This window comes from Anopheles stephensi, chromosome 2, assembly GCF_013141755.1.
Source record: "Anopheles stephensi strain Indian chromosome 2, UCI_ANSTEP_V1.0, whole genome shotgun sequence".
NCBI lineage: Eukaryota > Metazoa > Arthropoda > Insecta > Diptera > Culicidae > Anopheles > Anopheles stephensi.
In genome coordinates, this window is record NC_050202.1 from 36,147,171 (window position 1) to 36,152,311 (window position 5,141).

A 5,141-nucleotide genomic window follows, 5' to 3' on the forward strand; every position below is an offset into this window, starting at 1 on the left:
TTTTTGTTTTTTTGTAAATCGGTAAAAATCTTGCAATTTTGAAATTACAAAGGTCTTTAGTCCTAGCTCATTTTACAATATTAGAATAGAATGTTGTAGCATATCTGCTAAACATCATACCATAATAAACCCTCTGAAACAAAAACCAAGATGTGCACATGTTTCCATACCAAATGTTCGACGATCAAACCTTAGTAACAATAGAGGCAGAGTGGATCCGACACATGGTAAGTTTTGTTTCTTGGAGTGAACGGCTGGCGCATATTGCTGCTCATAGTTAGTAAGTCAGGTTTTTTTTTCGCTTTCTTGATCGCTTTTATCTTTCCTTGGGCCGGTTCAATGCCTTGGCTTCAAATTTTATGCCCTAACATTTCAACATTCTTCATTTAATAGAAGGCCTTTGCCTTTTAGTACTCTCGAAACATCATCTAACACTCTGTCATGTCGTATGGTGTATGGTGGTTTATTATGTCGTCAATACAATTCACAACGTTTCTATTAAATTTGGCCAAATTGTGTTCCATAATACACTGGAAATTTCCCGGCGTAGCTACAATTCCAAATAACAATCTTTTATACCTTTTTATATCTTTTATATTTTTGCTATTCTCGTGCAGTTATACCTGATGGAAAAGGTATAGAGAATTAAGGAGGTTTGGGCTTCCTTAAAGTCCAAACGAGAGAATATTTTAGCCGTGGTGAAGTGTTGCTCACTCATGATGGCCTTCTTTGCTCTACGCATATCTACACATAGGCGCAAATCACCATTGTTCGTAAAGATTGGAACTAAAGGAGACACCCGTTCGCCTATAGACACCCGGTCTGTCTATGGGTATTTCAACTCTTACTTCTTTTATCTTTACCTACTAGTGATTGTTGGTTTCCCTTTACGACGTAAAAACTTTGTGAAAGTTCTGTTATTTTTCCTGGATCTTCTATTTTTACATTTGCGGAAAACTTTCTCGAGGCTGTCCGCGATTTTGGTCTATCCTCATAGCGAGGGAATGTTTCCACACATTCCTCTGTCTCACCACATACCTCACCGCTTGACATGCTTTATTCTTATGCTTGCTCTTTAACTCACATCATCTCTTTGGCATCAGTGATGTTATAAAAAAAATTTCCAAGCGTTTCCTTTCTGTATTACCAATTGCATGCTTCCCTCCATTCCGTACACGCATTTTTGTACCCGTCTGTGACAGTGGAAAACGAGCTCTTCGCACTTCCCACTGTCCCCGTCCGGCTTCCGCGTCTAGAATTTATTGCTTTCAAAACCATCATGTTGTTTTGGGCAGAAAAAATTGTTCAGCTTCTCTATTACAGCCAATAATGACCTACCTACCCGTTGGAAACTTTGTAGGGCTCCCAGGCGGCTGCAACAGGCGTTGAGAGGTGCGGCGCTCGAGGCAGTAGGACACCTCCTGTCATTCCCCAGCGGGTTGAAGGAGGCTATGGCGACCTTACATGCGCGGTTTGGCAGGCCCGATTTGATTGTCGAATCCATGACCGAGAAGATCAGGAGGATGGCGCCGACATAATTTGAAAGGTTGTCGACTGTAGTTGAATTTGGGTTCGCAGTAAAGCGTTTGGTAGGAGCGATGACGGCATCTGGGATACGTGGCTACATGTACGATGTAGCATTACTGAAGGAGCTGGTCCGGAAACTGCCGCCCGTCTTGTGCATCGATTGGGCGCGTGCGAGAAGGCATCTTTCGGAGGTCACACTGATAGAGTTTGGTCGATGGATTGGCGACCTGGCGGAAGATCTCTGCGGCGTGATCGACGTGGTTGCTGTCACGGGTGATAGTGACTCGAGACGCCGAGCTCCAGAAACACCCGCCAGCGCAACCCGAGCGACGACAGCCGATCGGCACCCGACGAGTCCATCCTGCTTATTGCAACGCGACGCAAGAGGATTTTTCTGGTGAACCAGCATCGTCGATCGCAGCGTCCTTCCCGTCGACTTGCTTTCTGTGCGGCGCGAACTGTCCTTCGCTTGCCCAGTGTAAGCGGTTCCGAGGAACAACGGTTGCTGCCAGGAGAGCTTTTGTGAATGAACGCAGGATATGTCGAAAGTGCCTCGGGTACCATGGGGGCAGATGCGGCGTAAAGGCGCCGTGTGGGGTAAATGGATGCGGCGTGCAACATCATGAGCTGCTTCACGTAGATAACCGGACACACGCCGACCTTGACGAGCGCGATCTGCTCGGCGTTTCAGGTAAAACCGTTGACGCTGATGTAGCTAACGTTCTTACCCATTCAGGACTGAAGGAGAACACGCTCCTCAAATAAGTACCCGTTACGCTGCATGGACCTGGTGGGCGCATAGACACGTTTGCCTTCCTAGACGACGACTCTACGCCCACGTTTGTGAAGCACAGACTGATATAGGAACTCGGACTTACTGGAACGCCGCATCCGCTGTGCCTACAATGGACCAGAGGATGAAGGAATCAGTGAGATTGTCTGTACGCATATCGGGTCGAAGCAAACCGGAAACGATCTACGAACTATCAGAGGTGCACAACCTCAAAGAGGCTGCTCTTCCAGCACAGTTCGTCAACGTGACTCAACTGTCGGAAAAATAGACTGATCTGAGAGGTCTTCCCGTCACATCCTACGTCCGAGCCGTACCTCGCGTCCTCATAGGCATCGATAACTGTAATATGACTCGAGTGCTTAAGAGTGTAGACGGAAAGTGCAACGAGCCGGTCGTCTCGAAAACCCGGCTGGGATGGATCGTCTACGGGCCTTGCGCAGTGGCAAGAGTAGGCCCGGGGGCTGACGATGGGACGAAATGGGCTAAGACGCCGGACCTATCGGCACAAGGGCGATGGTTTAGCGGACCGCCGTTTCTCTGGGGACCGGAAAATGCGTGGCCTGCTCGCGTCGACCCGGAGAAAGACACGTCGGAAGAGCTTCGAAAGAGTGTCCATCACCACCAAGTTACAGAACCGCTCATCGTTCTCGACCGGTTCTCGAAGTGGAAACGGGTGCTTCGTGCCGTAGCGTTTGTAATTCGCTTCGCGCAGAATATCCGTCGTCGCGTCACGCCACAGTGATTGGGCCACTGACCCAAGATGAGCTAGCGGAAGCCGAACGGGTGATAATTCGGGGCATACAACGAAGGGCCTACAACAGCGAAATCGTCAGCTTGCGCAAACAGACCCCGCAGAAGCATCCGTGGAAAAGGGGGGTCGAAAAGAAAAGCAGCATCTATAAGCTTTCGCCTATTCTGGACAACCACGGGATCCTGAGAGAGGGGGAAAGTTTGACGGAATGCGTAGGCATCAACGAATCCTCACGGAACCCGATCATCCTTCCTCGGCGAGATTACGGAACCGATTTCATTATTCGGGAGCAACACGAAAGGTACAAACACGGCAACCACAACACGGTTTTGAGCGAATTAAGAATGCGGTACCACATCCCTAAACTGCTGGGGGAATATCGACGCGTTAGAAGAGCTTGTCAGTGGTCCAAAGTGAACAACGCGCGACCGGAGCCACCGCTAATGGGTAATTTACCACAACAAAGAACGGCATTTGATCAGCGGGCCTTTTCCTTCACAGGGATCGACTACTTCGGCTCGTTTTTAGTAGCTGTCGGTCGCAGAGAAGGGAAGCGGTGGGGGGTTATATTCACCTGCCTCACGTCGAGAGCTGTACATCTCGAGAAAGCGGCGACCCTCACCACAGCGTCATGCATACTGGCGTTTCGAAGATTCATCGCTAGACGTGGAAAGCCCCTAGAAGTGATCAGCGACAGAGGTATCAACTTCATCGGTGCCTCTCGTGAGTTGAAGAAAGCTTTGGAAGAAGTTGATCACGACGTTTTGATGACCGAGTTCTACGGACCGCGGATGAAGTGGACATTTAAGCGGGTTAAATGCGGGGCGCCTCACTTTGACGGCTGCTGGGAGCATTTGGTACGTTCCGTGAAGAAGGTACTAAATCAGCTCGTGTTCCCCAAGCGCCCTACGGATGAAGTAATGCTGTCAACGTTCACAGAGATCGAACTCATCCTTAATTCGATACCACTTACCTACGTGCCCCTGAACGACGAACTGGCTGACCCTGTAACACCTAATCACCTGCCCCTTGGGAGCTGTGATGGAAGCAAACCACCAGCAGTTTTCTTTGATAGTCCCGCTACAATCCGGTCATCGTGGCGAATGGCGCAGCATTCAGCAGATTTATCATGGAAGAAATGGTTAGCAGAATACTTACCCACACTTACCCGACGAACCAAGTGGTTCGAACCAGTGCGACCGATCGAACTAGGTGATCTAGTTGTGATAGCGGATAACAATCTTCCAAGAAATTGTTGGCCGAAAGGACGAATTGTCTCAATAATACCTGGAAAGGACGGTAGAGTTAGGCAAGCTGCGGAACAAACGAGCAGTGGAACTTACGTTAGACCCGCGCACAAATTAGCAGTCTTAGATGTATCAGCTTAGTAGAAGACCGCATGGCAAGAGTCGAATACAGGATATAGCGAAAGTGACAAACAGCAAACAAACAAACAAAAACACACACACACACACGAAGCTACTGACAGAAGATGGGAAGTGAAGCCACGGTTTGTAAAGTCGCGAAAGAGAGGTGCGTCATCGCGAAGATCGGGTTTATAAAGTCGCTAAAGAGAGATTGCGTCATTGCGTCAGGATCAGTCAGGAACCGAAGTTGAAACCAAAGTGTACAAATTTTTTTATTTTTGCTATTAAAGATATCTAAAAAATTCAACCGCGTTTCAACAAAAATGATTCCGGAATCAAAACGATTCCGGAATCAAAACGAGTCCGGATTCAAAACGATTCCGGAACTGGTCGGAATCGTTTTTTCGGATCGGATCGGACTCATTTATATGCTGGATCGGATCGGAATCGTGATTCCGAACCGGAGCGCCCATCCCTAATTCTCTGCATCCGCGGATGTCCTTTGTGCAGCTGAACTAAACAACGGGAACGCAGCTTCTCCGGGATGACCACTCTCTCCCCGAATAGTACACATCCCTCAACGGTTAAGAGGGATTCCTTCCGATTGTGGTACCGTGCCAATTCCTTCCGATTGTGGTACCGTGCCAATTCTGCTCCGAAAGAATCGTCATGTGGCCATCCGTCTTGCATGTACTTGTGCACT

The 5,141-nt window shown here is 48.5% G+C and overlaps 1 long non-coding RNA gene across 1 annotated transcript; it reads right to left on the reverse strand.

Annotated features, from left to right (window-relative positions):
- Nucleotides 1-444: 444 nt before the first annotated feature.
- On the reverse strand, nt 445-1,515 carry LOC118508421. The gene is made up of 2 exons (XR_004905791.1): nt 1,343-1,515; nt 445-1,252 (listed from the first exon to the last, which is right to left on the reverse strand). It is a non-coding gene; the product is annotated as an uncharacterized LOC118508421 (long non-coding RNA).
- Between the last annotated feature and the right edge of the window lie 3,626 nt (nt 1,516-5,141).